This window comes from Diadema antillarum, unplaced genomic scaffold (assembly GCF_040938485.1).
Source record: "Diadema antillarum isolate AM-2024a unplaced genomic scaffold, OU_Dant_1.0 seq00002230_RagTag, whole genome shotgun sequence".
Classification (NCBI taxonomy): domain Eukaryota; kingdom Metazoa; phylum Echinodermata; class Echinoidea; order Diadematoida; family Diadematidae; genus Diadema; species Diadema antillarum.
In genome coordinates, this window is record NW_027272862.1 from 192,156 (window position 1) to 209,151 (window position 16,996).

The window sequence follows — 16,996 nt, forward strand, 5'->3', positions numbered from 1 at the left end:
ATTTCTTTGCCTTTGATGAATTCATTGGTATTTGATGATGTGCTATGAATTTTAGAGAAATAAAAAATGTTAGCTCTCATTCTTTTTTTCTCTCAAATCAAACCAAGAACACTTCGATCAGGACTATGAGGATGCAGACAGCAATGACGATGTTTCACATGGAATACCTGGAGGAGTAGCAGGGGAGTTTCATCGGGTGCAAGGGTATTTAATCTTTTAATGAATGGAGACGAATCTGATAATTGCTTTGATTACTTTAATTACTTTAATTCATCTTTGATTGCTATAACTATCATTCCATGATTTCTGTTTAATTGACATTGAGTCACAACATATTCATCATGTATAATCGAACTAAGAGGGATCCTCTAATCATATCCTATCAATAATTGATTTTCATAACTAACACTTAATTACTGCAGTTACGTAATACCACTTGTCATCAAGCAATCATCTCAGTCATTCTAATCAAGGGAGCACTGTAAACTGAAGATGAATGAAGAAATGGAATGAGAGGAAAGAGTAGAAGGGAGAGAAGAGAGGGGGGAATCCGGACATCGCAAGGTGAGAGAGAGGAAATAAGAGAAAGGAGAAGATGGGAAACAGTAGGAGGGAGGAATTAGACGAAGCTCTTCAGGAAATTGAGAGATTAAGATGGGAACTCAATGTTGTGAAATCAAGGTATACCTCCGAACGTAGAAAGTGCCGACGTTTTCAAAAACAGCTAAAGGATTTGATGAAGCAGTTGCAGTCCCAGAAAGAGACAGCTGCTTAATTACGCCATTCTTGTCAGAAAGCTGCGATGAATGCGAAGATGTAGTATTTGAAGTCAAAGAGAGCGAGGGAAAACGAAATAAGTGCACTCAAACAAAAGCTTGAGGAACGTAGGCAAGCAATATCCAGGCTAGTAACGTAGCAAAATCGCATGATGGCAGCACGCGTGAGGAGGCGTTAGAACGGATGGCAAGAGAATGCATCTGTAGGAGTGTCCTAATTGCAAACTTACGGCTATTGATACTACGATAGCTCTATATCACTCACATTCATTATCAAAAAACTCTTCTTTGCAAGTCATTTCCAATATAATAGCACTCTGACTCGTTCTTACCGAGGGGTCACAGGCCATTTTCCTGTAGTGTCTGAACTTGCCGAGGTAAGAACGATATATTAACTTAGAAGTTTGAAAGGAGTGTTGCAGTATTTGTTACAATTGTATTGCAGCCGCAATATGGCAAGAATCGTCATAGAGTACACTGTGATATCGATGTGGCCGTAGTAACACGTGCACGCGTAATCATGTCTTGTTATGCTTGTATCACATCATTTCTTAGAATACACGAGTGTACTGTGTGGGAACGAATTTTGGCCTAATTACGAGTTGTTGTTTTTTCAGCATTTCAACAATATACTAAAACATAACTTATCAAAAGAAGAAGAAGAGGAAGAAGAGATAACAACGTGGGGTAATATTAATAGTATACATTTGAGTTCTAATCATAATCTTTCTTCTTATTCCAATTCACAGCACCCTGAACAACAGACCCCAATACTCTTTGACTTGGACGAAACCTACATCGACGAAGAACGACCTGACAATACCCAACAGCAACCCGACTCAGAAGAAACTTACATCAACACTCAGGACTATGACTATGACTCAGACTTTGAAGATGCCCAACGATTGCCTTCTTCTCCCGACAACTTTTAAGACCTAAGACATGACGACCCTCCACCTCCCCCTCCCCCTGAACCCGAACCAAACGACGACCATGACCATGACACCGACACTTCAGACCATTGACCTACAACAAACCAGAGTAAATGATGACCAAGACCTGCACACTGTCGACATCGAGGAAGCCCAAGGGCTACCAACCTTACCTGATGACTCACCTGAGGTAGGCCCATATTAAAAATGGTGGTGATTACCTATTCATTTATTATTTTAAGATCCTACGGAATTCATTTGGCAGTTTCTGTTTCGCTCCCAAGCATCATGAAATTGACGTTAAGTTGGGAGATGCATAGGCTATTGCCCATCCAAAAAAGAAATATAAGAGCAAAAAACAAAACAAAACAAACAAACAAATGTAGAAGTATTCAATTGTGGCAATCTCCAAATCCCTTTCATGTTGTATATATTGTTTGGGGGTGGGGGTGGGGTCCTCAATCATTGCTCTTTTATATTTTTTTGAACTTTGATCTTCCATTCTGAATGTGAATTCAAATGCCCCGGCCTGCAAATATACCACAGTGAGAATTTCTTTGCCTTTGATGAATTCATTGGTATTTGATGATGTGCTATGAATTTTAGAGAAATAAAAAATGTTAGCTCTCATTCTTTTTTTCTCTCAAATCAAACCAAGAACACTTCGATCAGGACTATGAGGATGCAGACAGCAATGACGATGTTTCACATGGAATACCTGGAGGAGTAGCAGGGGAGTTTCATCGGGTGCAAGGGTATTTAATCTTTTAATGAATGGACACGAATCTGATAATTGCTTTGATTACTTTAATTACTTTAATTCATCTTTGATTGCTATAACTATCATTCCATGATTTCTGTTTAATTGACATTGAGTCACAACATATTCATCATGTATAATCGAACTAAGAGGGATCCTCTAATCATATCCTATCAATAATTGATTTTCATAACTAACACTTAATTACTGCAGTTACGTAATACCACTTGTCATCAAGCAATCATCTCAGTCATTCTAATCAAGGGAGCGCTGTAAACTGAAGATGAATGAAGAAATGGAATGAGAGGAAAGAGTAGAAGGGAGAGAAGAGAGGGGGAAATCCGGACATCGCAAGGTGAGAGAGAGGAAATAAGAGAAAGGAGAAGATGGGAAACAGTAGGAGGGAGGAATTAGACGAAGCTCTTCAGGAAATTGAGAGATTAAGATGGGAACTCAATGTTGTGAAATCAAGGTATACCTCCGAACGTAGAAAGTGCCGACGTTTTCAAAAACAGCTAAAGGATTTGATGAAGCAGTTGCAGTCCCAGAAAGAGACAGCTGCTGAATTACGCCATTCTTGTCAGAAAGCTGCGATGAATGCGAAGATGTAGTATTTGAAGTCAAAGAGAGCGAGGGAAAACGAAATAAGTGCACTCAAACAAAAGCTTGAGGAACGTAGGCAAGCAATATCCAGGCTAGTAACGTAGCAAAATCGCATGATGGCAGCATGCGTGAGGAGGCGTTAGAACGGATGGCAAGAGAATGCATCTGTAGGAGTGTCCTAATTGCAAACTTACGGCTATTGATACTACGATAGCTCTATATCACTCACATTCATTATCAAAAAACTCTTCTTTGCAAGTCATTTCCAATATAATAGCACTCTGACTCGTTCTTACCGAGGGGTCACAGGCCATTTTCCTGTAGTGTCTGAACTTGCCGAGGTAAGAACGATATATTAACTTAGAAGTTTGAAAGGAGTGTTGCAGTATTTGTTACAATTGTATTGCAGCCGCAATATGGCAAGAATCGTCATAGAGTACACTGTGATATCGATGTGGCCGTAGTAACACGTGCACGCGTAATCATGTCTTGTTATGCTTGTTTCACATCATTTCTTAGAATACACGAGTGTACTGTGTGGGAACGAATTTTGGCCTAATTACGAGTTGTTGTTTTTTCAGCATTTCAACAATATACTAAAACATAAATTATCAAAAGAAGAAGAAGAGGAAGAAGAGATAACAACGTGGGGTAATATTAATAGTATACATTTGAGTTCTAATCATAATCTTTCTTCTTATTCCAATTCACAGCACCCTGGACAACAGACCCCAATACTCTTTGACTTGGACGAAACCTACATCGACGAAGAACGACCTGACAATACCCAACAGCAACCCGACTCAGAAGAAACTTACATCAACACTCAGGACTATGACTATGACTCAGACTTTGAACATGCCCAACGATTGCCTTCTTCTCCCGACAACTTTTAAGACCTAAGACATGACGACCCTCCCCCTCCCCCTCCCCCTGAACCCGAACCAAACGATGACCATGACCATGACACCGACACTTCAGACCATTGACCTACAACAAACCAGAGTAAATGATGACCAAGACCTGCACACTGTCGACATCGAGGAAGCCCAAGGGCTACCAACCTTACCTGATGACTCACCTGAGGTAGGCCCATATTAAAAATGGTGGTGATTACCTATTCATTTATTATTTTAAGATCCTACGGAATTCATTTGGCAGTTTCTGTTTCGCTCCCAAGCATCATGAAATTGACGTTAAGTTGGGAGATGCATAGGCTATTGCCCATCCAAAAAAGAAATATAAGAGCAAAAAACAAAACAAAACAAACAAACAAATGTAGAAGTATTCAATTGTGGTAATCTCCAAATCCCTTTCATGTTGTATATATTGTTTGGGGGTGGGGGTGGGGTCCTCAATCATTGCTCTTTTATATTTTTTTGAACTTTGATCTTCCATTCTGAATGTGAATTCAAATGCCCCGGCCTGCAAATATACCACAGTGAGAATTTCTTTGCCTTTGATGAATTCATTGGTATTTGATGATGTGCTATGAATTTTAGAGAAATAAAAAATGTTAGCTCTCATTCTTTTTTTCTCTCAAATCAAACCAAGAACACTTCGATCAGGACTATGAGGATGCAGACAGCAATGACGATGTTTCACATGGAATACCTGGAGGAGTAGCAGGGGAGTTTCATCGGGTGCAAGGGTATTTAATCTTTTAATGAATGGAGACGAATCTGATAATTGCTTTGATTACTTTAATTACTTTAATTCATCTTTGATTGCTATAACTATCATTCCATGATTTCTGTTTAATTGACATTGAGTCACAACATATTCATCATGTATAATCGAACTAAGAGGGATCCTCTAATCATATCCTATCAATAATTGATTTTCATAACTAACACTTAATTACTGCAGTTACGTAATACCACTTGTCATCAAGCAATCATCTCAGTCATTCTAATCAAGGGAGCGCTGTAAACTGAAGATGAATGAAGAAATGGAATGAGAGGAAAGAGTAGAAGGGAGAGAAGAGAGGGGGGAATCCGGACATCGCAAGGTGAGAGAGAGGAAATAAGAGAAAGGAGAAGATGGGAAACAGTAGGAGGGAGGAGATCTGTTAAATTAGACGAAGCTCTTCAGGAAATTGAGAGATTAAGATGGGAATTCAATGTTGTGAAATCAAGGTATACCTCCGAACGTAGAAAGTGCCGATGTTTTCAAAAACAGCTTAAGGATTTGATGAAGCAGTTGCAGTCCCAGAAAGAGACAGCTGCCGAATTACGCCATTCTTGTCAGAAAGCTGCGTTGAATGCGAAGATGTAGTATTTGAAGTCAAAGAGAGCGAGGGAAAACGAAATAAGTGCACTCAAACAAAAGCTTGAGGAACGTAGGCAAGCAATATCCAGGCTAGTAACGCAGCAAAATCGCATGATGGCAGCATGCGTGAGGAGGCGTTAGAACGGATGGCAAGAGAATGCATCTGTAGGAGTGTCCTAATTGCAAACTTAAGGCTATTGATACGACGATAGCTCTATATCACTCACATTCATTATCAAAAAACTCTTCTTTGCAAGTCATTTCCAATATAATAGCACTCTGACTCGTTCTTACCGAGGGGTCACAGGCCATTTTCCTGTAGTGTCTGAACTTGCCGAGGTAAGAACGATATATTAACTTAGAAGTTTGAAAGGAGTGTTGCAGTATTTGTTACAATTGTATTGCAGCCGCAATATGGCAAGAATCGTCATAGAGTACACTGTGATATCGATGTGGCCGTAGTAACACGTGCACGCGTAATCATGTCTTGTTATGCTTGTTTCACATCATTTCTTAGAATACACGAGTGTACCGTGTGGGAACGAATTTTGGCCTAATTACGAGTTGTTGTTTTTTCAGCATTTCAACAATATACTAAAACATAAATTATCAAAAGAAGAAGAAGAGGAAGAAGAGATAACAACGTGGGGTAATATTAATAGTATACATTTGAGTTCTAATCATAATCTTTCTTCTTATTCCAATTCACAGCACCCTGGACAACAGACCCCAATACTCTTTGACTTGGACGAAACCTACATCGACGAAGAACGACCTGACAATACCCAACAGCAACCCGACTCAGAAGAAACTTACATCAACACTCAGGACTATGACTATGACTCAGACTTTGAACATGCCCAACGATTGCCTTCTTCTCCCGACAACTTTTAAGACCTAAGACATGACGACCCTCCCCCTCCCCCTCCCCCTGAACCCGAACCAAACGACGACCATGACCATGACACCGACACTTCAGACCATTGACCTACAACAAACCAGAGTAAATGATGACCAAGACCTGCACACTGTCGACATCGAGGAAGCCCAAGGGCTACCAACCTTACCTGATGACTCACCTGAGGTAGGCCCATATTAAAAATGGTGGTGATTACCTATTCATTTATTATTTTAAGATCCTACGGAATTCATTTGGCAGTTTCTGTTTCGCTCCCAAGCATCATGAAATTGACGTTAAGTTGGGAGATGCATAGGCTATTGCCCATCCAAAAAAGAAATATAAGAGCAAAAAACAAAACAAAACAAACAAACAAATGTAGAAGTATTCAATTGTGGTAATCTCCAAATCCCTTTCATGTTGTATATATTGTTTGGGGGTGGGGGTGGGGTCCTCAATCATTGCTCTTTTATATTTTTTTGAACTTTGATCTTCCATTCTGAATGTGAATTCAAATGCCCCGGCCTGCAAATATACCACAGTGAGAATTTCTTTGCCTTTGATGAATTCATTGGTATTTGATGATGTGCTATGAATTTTAGAGAAATAAAAAATGTTAGCTCTCATTCTTTTTTTCTCTCAAATCAAACCAAGAACACTTCGATCAGGACTATGAGGACGCAGACAGCAATGACGATGTTTCACATGGAATACCTGGAGGAGTAGCAGGGGAGTTTCATCAGGTGCAAGGGTATTTAATCTTTTAATGAATGGAGACGAATCTGATAATTGCTTTGATTACTTTAATTACTTTAATTCATCTTTGATTGCTATAACTATCATTCCATGATTTCTGTTTAATTGACATTGAGTCACAACATATTCATCATGTATAATCGAACTAAGAGGGATCCTCTAATCATATCCTATCAATAATTGATTTTCATAACTAACACTTAATTACTGCAGTTACGTAATACCACTTGTCATCAAGCAATCATCTCAGTCATTCTAATCAAGGGAGCGCTGTAAACTGAAGATGAATGAAGAAATGTAATGAGAGGAAAGAGTAGAAGGGAGAGAAGAGAGGGGGAAATCCGGACATCGCAAGGTGAGAGAGAGGAAATAAGAGAAAGGAGAAGATGGGAAACAGTACTAGGGAGGAGATCTGTTAAATTAGACGAAGCTCTTCAGGAAATTGAGAGATTAAGATGGGAACTCAATGTTGTGAAATCAAGGTATACCTCCAAACGTAGAAAGTGCCGACGTTTTCAAAAACAGCTAAAGGATTTGATGAAGCAGTTGCAGTCCCAGAAAGAGACTGCTGCCGAATTACGCCATTCTTGTCAGAAAGCTGCGATGAATGCGAAGATGTAGTATTTGAAGTCAAAGAGAGCGAGGGAAAACGAAATAAGTGCACTCAAACAAAAGCTTGAGGAATGTAGGCAAGCAATATCCAGGCTAGTAACGCAGCAAAATCGCACGATGGCAGCCTGCGTGAGGAGGCATTAGAACGGATGGCAAGAGAATGCATCTGTAGGAGTGTCCTAATTGCAAACTTAAGGCTATTGATACTACGATAGCTCTATATCACTCACATTCATTATCAAAAAACTCTTCTTTGCAAGTCATTTCCAATATAATAGCACTCTGACTCGTTCTTACCGAGGGGTCACAGGCCGTTTTCCTGCAGTGTCTGAACTTGCCGAGGTAAGAACGATATATTAACTTAGAAGTTTGAAAGGAGTGTTGCAGTATTTGTTACACTTGTATTGCAGTCGCAATATGGCAAGAATCGTCATAGAGTACACTGTGATATCAATGTGGCCGTAGTAACACGTGCACGCATAATCATGTCTTGTCATGCTTGTATCACATCATTTCTTAGAATACACGAGCGTACCGTGTGGGAACGAAATTTGGCCTAATTACGAGTTGTTGTTTTTTCAGCATTTCAACAATATACTAAAACATAAATTATTAAAAGAAGAAGAAGAGGAAGAAGAGATAACAACGTGGGGTAATATTAATAGTATACATTTGAGTTCTTATCATAATCTTTCTTCTTATTCCAATTCACAGCACCCTGGACGACAGACCCCAATACTCTTTGACTTGGACGAAACCTACATCGACGAAGAATGACCTGACAATACCTAACAGCAACCCGACTCAGACGAAACCTATATCAACACTCAGGACTATGACTATGACTATGACTCAGACTTTGAACATGCCCAACGACTGCCTTCTTCTCCCGACGACTTTTAAGACCCAAGACATGACGACCCTCCCCCTCCCCCTCCCCAACCAAACGACAACCATGACCATGACACCGACACTTCAGACCATGGACCTACGATGAACCAAAGAGTAAATGATGACCAAGACCTTCACACCGTCGACATCGAAGACGCCCAAGGGCTACCGACCTTACCTGATGACTCACCCGAGGTAGGCCCATATTATAAATGATGGTGGTTATCTATTCATTTACTATTTTAAGATCCTACAGAATGTGGACTATGGGGACGCAGACAGCAATGAGGATGTTTCACATGGAATACCTATTTCATCTTTTAATGAATGGACACAAATCTGATAATTGCTTTGATTACTTCAATTACTTTAATTCATCTTTGATTGCTATAATAATCATTACTCCATGACTTCTGTTTGACATTGAGTCACAACATATTCATCATGTATAATCGAACTAAGAGGGATCCTCTAATCATGTCCTATCAATAGTTGATTTTCATAACTAACCGGGATCATCTCAGTCATTGTAATCAAGGGAGTAAACTGAAGATGAAAGAAATGGAATAAGAGAAAAGAGAAGAAGGGAAATAGTAGGAGGGAGGAGATCTGAAAACGAACGTTCGGCAGTGAAATTAGACAATGCTCTTCAAGAAATTGAGAGGTTAAAATGGGAACTCCACAGATCAAGGTATACCTCCGAAAGTAGAAAGTGCCGACGTTTTCAAAAACAGCTAATGACTTTAATGAAGCAGTTGCAGTCCCAGAAAAAGACTGCTGCCGAATTACGCGATTCTTGTGAGAAAGATGCGATGAATGCAAAGATGTATTTGAAGTCAAAGAGAGCGAGGGAAAACGAAATAAGTGCACTCAAACAAAAGCTTTAGGAATGTAGGCAAACAATATCCAGGCTAGTAACGCAGCAAAATCACACGATGGCAGCGTGCGTGAGGAGGCGTTAGAACGGTGCAGAGCGGAGCTACGAGATTCCAGGGTGACGCTAGAAAGTATGGAAAAAAAAGGTTGCAGTTGAAAGTCAGTGTCAGGAAGAAGTGTAAATTGCTGTATTCCTTCTTGAAAATGGCATGTACACACAACTTAATAGGTCTGTTTTTGTATCAATATCCACAGTTAGAAACATCCACTCTATTCCCGATATTAAAGGTATGTAACATGTAAACAAACCTTCATTTTCTTCTGTAAGTTCTTTCGGTTTTGATGATTAAATTTGAGCAAAAGATGGAAGTGATCAGACTGTCAGTACTCACTGAGAAAAATAAAAGATTTATAATTCTTTTAGAGATGTAGCACATAAGCTCTAGGTATATACATTGTATGTGATCATTAGCATGTCTGCATTTTTAAATATAATGCCTAGTCAAACTATGATTTGAAAATTTCTGGTGCAGGGTAGACCCTATAGTCATAAGTCTGTGAGAAACAGAAAGTATGTTGGGGGGGGGGGGTACTTGAAATACAAACATTTATGCCATGTCTGCTAAATGCTTTTGATACATTCATTTACCAAATACTTTCAAATGCAATATAGTGTTTGGAGCTGTCTCAGTAACAAGCCAGATTCCAGGTCATTCAGCTGCAGTGACCAGCCAGGTTCCAGGCGCTACTGCCACATGGACTTCATCCATTGTCAGCCACCAAGACTATATCATCACGAGGAGGATGACTCTATCTCAAGGATAAAAGGTGTGTGCCTTTATCAAATGTATTAATACAATTTGTTTCAAAGTGAAATGCAGCAAACGTAAGGCTTTCCCATTTCTTTAAAAGATGCAGTTCATCTAGAGCAATCTCTCATATCACCCAATTTCAGTGACCAGCAAGCAAGGTTCCAGGTGCTGTAGCCAAAGTGACTAGCCAGGTTCCAGGTGCTACAGCCAAACTGACCAGCCAGATTCCATGTTTTCAGTTGCAGTGACCAGCCAGATTCCAGCTGCTACAGCCAAACTGACCAACAAGGTTCCAGGTGCTTCAGTTGCAGTGACCAGTTCAGGAACTATCTTCTCTCAGTCCTCCCACAGCTTTGGTCATACTCCCAGTTCTCCCAAGAACATCAGTGTATCCTGGATAAGATGTAACTTGGAAGGAATCCAACTCCTACTTTGAATTCGAATTAGTCATGAGATGACTGCTAAAATCACATTAAAAAGCTTAATCATATTATGATCTCTATAACAGCTACAAAGCCCTTTTAAGGATTCCTTTGCCATTATCTGTTTCAATTCTGTATTTATGCGTGCAAATATAACAAGATTCCATTGTTATTAACATTCAAAAGTGATTTAGATGGAGAATACTGACGGCAATGACGCCAGTCAAGAGAGAAGTGAAAAAGAAGGCAAGAGGGTGTCTGATGATGATGACGTCCGAGAGAAAGTTGTAGAGGAAAAGAGAAATAAGCAAAATGAACACTGGAAGCATGGTGTACAGGTTCATGATGAGATGCAGACAGTTGAGCAGATGATTGAAAAGGAACGAGAGAACGAGTATTTTGCTGATTGTGCCAGGGCGTATGGCAAGCCCTTTTTACATTTAAAGTTAATTTCTGATATCACAAATTCCATTTTGTGATATCAAAAAATCAAATTTTTGATATCAAGAATTCAATTTGTGATATCAAGAATTAAATTTGTGATATCACAAATTCCCGTAAGTGTAGCACATGAACTTAATTTGTGATATCAAGAAATCGAATTTGTGATATCACAAAATCCATTCTTGATATCACAAATTCAATTTGTGATATCAGAAATTCGAATTCGTGATATCTAAAATTCAATTTGAGATATCACTAAATGAATTTGCGATATCAGAAATTCGAATTCTTGATATCAAAAATAGGTTTCACGTGAAAAACCAATGGTAATTCGTGATATCACAAAATGATTTTTGATATCACAAATTCGAATTTGTGATATCACGAAATACATTTGTGATATCACTAATTTGAATTTGTGATATCAAGAATTCTTATTTGTGATATCACAAATGCGAATTTCTGATATCACAAATTCCATTTTGTGATATCACGAATTGAATTATTGATATCACAAAATCGAATTTGTGATATCAGTAATTCACAGGGAATTCGAGCGTTAGTTTTGCGCTGAAATTCAACTGTGAATTCGAGCGTTAGTTGAGCGCAGAAATACACGGGGAATTCGAGCGTTAGTTCAGTGCAGTAAATCCCTGTGAATTCGAGCGTTAGTTGAGCGCAGAAATACAAAGTGAATTCGAGCGTTAGTTTTGCGCTGAAATTCAACTGTGAATTCGAGCGTTAGTTGAGCGCAGAAATACACAGGGATTTCGAGCGTTAGTTCAGTGCAGTAAATCCCTGTGAATTCGAGCGTTAGTTGAGCGCAGAAATACAAAGTGAATTCGAGCGTTAGTTTTGCGCTGAAATTCAACTGTTAATTCGAGCGTTAGTTGAGCGCAGAAATACACAGGGATTTCGAGCGTTAGTTCAGTGCAGTAAATCCCTGTGAATTCGAGCGTTAGTTGAGCGCAGAAATACAAAGTGAATTCGAGCATTAGTTTTGCGCTGAAATTCAACTGTGAATTCGAGCGTTAGTTGAGCGCTGAAATACACAGGGAGTTCGAGCGTCAGTTTAGTGCAGAAAATCGCTGTGAATTCGAGCATTAGTTTAGCGCAGAAATACAAAGGGAATTCGAGCGTTAGTTTTGCCCTGGAATTCAACTGTGAATTCGAGCGGTTTTGTTTGTTTGTTTGTTGTTTTTTTTAGCGCAGATATACACAGGGAAATGGAACATTACTTTTGAGCTGATATTCAGATGGAAGGTATACTACTGCTAACTTTTTTTTAGAACAATGTTCAAAATACCAATAACTATATATGAGAGATTTACACATCCATCATTCCCTAAATGATCGTCAAGGTATATTCGATGAATTATTGATACAAATCAATTGTTTTGCAACATGTTATCATGAATTCAATGATACTATGTTCACTTAGGGCCTACTTTTAATTCATCGTTTTGGTTCTCAAATTGTCATCTATTACTACATTATTGTTAATTATGATACATTTTTCATGTGGTAATCCCCTTTACAGTAAGACTCTTCCACCAAATCGATGATGATTATGTGTGGTTGTATGTGTATGTGTGTTATAAAAGCATATACCATGTGTTTGTATTGCGGAGGACCGACCGAGGTCAATCAACCCCTCTGGTCTGTGTATGTCAGCAGCGGAGAATAAGATAGAGAGACTGTGAGTCATGCGGGGTGCGAGAGGGAGTCGTAAACTTGCCAATTTAATGTCCACCACTGCTGTCGGCTGGTGGTCACATAAAGCAACGTGTTTCTCCTAAAGACATTTTCTCACTCCTCAAAATCAGTCCTCCGGAACAAAGGGGTGTATCCATTAAGACCAATAGTGTTGGGTGTACAGTTTGCCTGCCCCAATATGTTTATGATTTTGTAAAATGATTTAAAGTGTAATCATATAGGCAAGTTTATTCAAGAACCAAAACCGGGGAGAACAAAACTGGAATGCACAAGTCCAAAAGTCTTCAGACAAGATCAAGAAGAGTGAAGATATCCAGATCTTAAGAGGAGTTTATGCAGCAGTATGCATGACAAACAAACAGTTAGAATTTGTAGTAAGAACAAAGCAGTGGTACGAAGGACTTCAGTTTTGTTAATCTGCGCAATGAGAAATCTCTCTTATTAACTCGGAGGAGTAACAGGGGGAGGTGGGGAGAGAGTATCTTTCACATGACAGAGTAAAGAGAAACGCAAACAAAAGCTGTAAGTCAACCAGTCTCTGCCAAATCAGTGGCGAGAAATTGAGAAAAAAAAAGAATATAATAATGACTTTGAAGTAATTGACAACATATCAATAATGGCATTTTAGATATGTTGCTAAACGATTTATTTTCATCGATTCTTTTAAAACAAATTCCTAATCACTTTAAATGAAGACGAGTTGCCAAAACTCTTCATTTAGGTTTTTTGTAACTATCGTTATATACAATGTAAAGATAACACCTGAAATTCCATAGGAATATCTGCACTAAACTAATGCTCGAATTCACAGTGTATTTCTGCGCTCAACTAACGCTCGAATTCATTGTTGAATTTCAGCGCAAAACTAATGCTCGAATTCCCTGTGTATTTCTGCGCTCAACTAACGCTCGAATTCACAGTTGAATTTCAGCGCAAAACTAATGCTCGAATTCCCTGTGTATTTCTGCGCTCAACTAACGCTCGAATTCACAGCTGAATTTCAGCGCAAAACTAATGCTCGAATTCCCTGTGTATTTCTGCGCTCAACTAACGCCCGAATTCACAGTTGAATTTCAACGCAAAACTAATGCTCGAATTCCTTGTGTATATCTGCGCTCAACTAACGCTCGAATTCACAGTTGAATTTCAGCGCAAAACTAATGCTCGAATTCCGTGTGTATTTCTGCGCTCAACTAACGCTCAAATTCCCGTTGGTTTTCTGCACTGAACTAAAGCTCGAATTCCCTGTGTATTTCTGCCCTCAACAAACGCTAGAATTTACGGTTGAATTTCAGCGCAAAACTGATGCTCGAAATCAAATTATTTCTTTGCGAAAGATATGTGCTGAAATTCCATGTAAATTAATGATATCACAAATTGGAATTAGTGATATCACAAAATGTATTTCTTGATATCAAGAATGTGAATTCGTGATATCTCGAATTGAATTCGTGATATCACGAATTGAATTTGTGATATCACTAATTCGATTTCGTGATATCAAAAATTGGTTTTACGTGTTAAACCAATTGGTATTTGTGATATCAAAAATTGAATTTGTGATATCAGAAATTCGAATTTTTGATATCACGAAAGGGAATTCGTGATATCAGAAAATCTTTTTAAAAAGCAATATGGCTTGCCATAAGGGCGGTTGGCGAAAAAGAGAGCATGAGAAAATGTAGAGAAATGTAGGTGTACATTGCAATATTGAAAAACAAAGAAGATCTTGAAAACAACAAAACAAATCAACTGTCATTTGGAAAAAGTAAAGACACAGCTTGCCAACAAGAAGAAAAATATTCTGAATTAGTGTTTCAACAGTACGTGATATTGGTTGAAGAACTATATCTTCTCTCAGTTCTCCCACAGCTCGGTTGGGGAGAAGGGGATCTTTCCTTTAAAAGAATGGGACAGGATTAGCATTATATTTTGAATTTATGTTCATTTGTCAAGCAATCCTACCATTATTACTTTGGATATGGGCACAAACGATTTGTGTTCCAAAGTTTCTAAATTTGTGTTTCATCAGTATGTGATATTCATTGAAGAACTATATCTTCTCTCAGTTCTCCAACAGCTCTGCTGGGGAGAAGGGGGTCTTTCCTTTAAAAGAATGGGACAGGATTATTTTGAATTTATGTTCATATATGTCAAGCAATCTTATCATCATTACTTTGGATATGGGCACAAACGATTTGTGTTGCAAAGATTCTGAATGTGTGTTTCATCAGTATGTGATATTCATTGAGGAACTATCTTCTCTCAGTTCTCCAGCAGCTCTGTTGGGGAGAAGGGCAAAAGCAGGGCAGGTTACAAAGAAGATGCCTGGTATTTCCATGCCTTCTGCCTCCGTGACACCTCCCAAGAAGAGAAAAAAGAGCAAGAATAAATCTAAGAGTGTACCTCGCTCTCTTCCCTGTGCGGCCGAAAAACCAGCCTCTAAAACAGCAGTTTTTTTCCTGCCGTGAAATCTACCAATCCTACCCTAGCCCTTGTGTTTCATCACTATGTATTATTTGTTGAGGAACTATCTTCTCTCAGTACTCCCACAGCTTTGGTCATACTCCCAGCTCTCAGGATTCAGGAGCTTGCTAATGACTCTACTGATTTTGTAAAAGGTAGTATGTATGTGTACCTCACCTGTACAATGAAGTTGTACTTTAATAGCCTTGGTAACTGTATGATAATCTAGAGAGATATTTGTCTCCCATACGTGAAAATTTATAGGTTACATCTAAATTTCATTATGAAAGTACATAACTCGCAATTGCGTATACCTTACTTTTACCATTTTCTCCATCTTGGCACAGACATTGAGGATGTAGCCACGAGGAAGAGTGATGAATACAGGCAGCCTTTCTCAATGGCAACAGGGAGACCAAGGAAACCACAGCAACTATTCTTGGTCCTTGATCGACTGGCTGTGCCTGCCCGTAAAAGTGTTGTGGAGAGCTTTGATAAACTCTTCAAATCACACTTTGTATTTGGAGTGGCTTATTCACCAGTTATTTCTAGGATATAAATGATGTCAACGTCACAAACAACACAACACTTGACAAAGAAGATGCAGAATAAATCATGGAGCTTACCATCAGTAGGGTAGCGCCAGAACCATCTTGAAGGAGGACAAACAGGCAGGGAAGACAGGTCAAAAGTGTCCCCAGAGGAAATGCATCTGTTGACATTTCCATCATTGTCTTGATACAATACCTTTGTGGATCTGACTGGAGGCGAAAACTGTCCATAAGTATGTGAACAGGGTCAACAAACTCTGCCTTTTCTTCAAAAGCAGTCCCCAGTACTGCAAAGGACTGGGATATGTACCAAAAGGCAGCAAAAGGAACTGAAAATTTTATTGCCAAGAACGATGAGGGAAAGACTTCTATGTGAATCCTCGCTCGATCTCGACAAATGTGTGAAAGCTTGTCAGGCCACTGTGCTTTCCAAGGCCAGAGTGGATGTCCTGGTAGGTGATCAACGACAGGATGTTTGTGCCAATAGTTCAGTGTAAATTCTGTGGACGTAAGCACGAGAAGAAGAAAGAGCAATGTCCAGCATATGGTAAAGACCCAGACCCAGAAGAAAGATCAGAAGAAAGGTCACAAAAAAGATCAGAGGAAAGATCAGAAGAAAGACCAGAGGAAAGGAAAGACAAGGAAGAAACCTGTGCATGCAATGGAAGACAGAGAGAGTTCTGATGAGGAGTATGAGGAAATCCACATAATGGAACTGTAGCAAGATGAAGTGAAGTAGAGCATGTGCACAGAGTTGAGGCAAATAAATTCCAAAAGAAGATCTTGGCAACCACAAACTAGGACACACATACAAGTATTTGCATGGTAATTATAGCAGATGTGTTTCAACTTGTATTTTGTGTGTAGTTAAAAAAAAAAAAAACACTCAGTACCTGTAGTACATGCTCGCACCTGTAACCGTATTTGATCGCGCGTTATCCCACGCACGTCAGGTTTGGCTTACGTAAGCGTACTAGTTGGTACAGCGTGTAGGGGCATGTTTAATGCGGCTGTCATACTGTGTGTAAATGCTTGGACGTGGATATCACCAGCAACATTACTATAATCTTTGTTTGGGGTTTACCTCCAAAAAAGATAGAATTCTCTCAAAATGATTGGTTATGGGATAATTTTGATTCTAGGCTTTATTTGTTGATCAATGGTATAGTATTTGTCATTTAAAATCAAATAGAACAGGGATTAAAGTCAT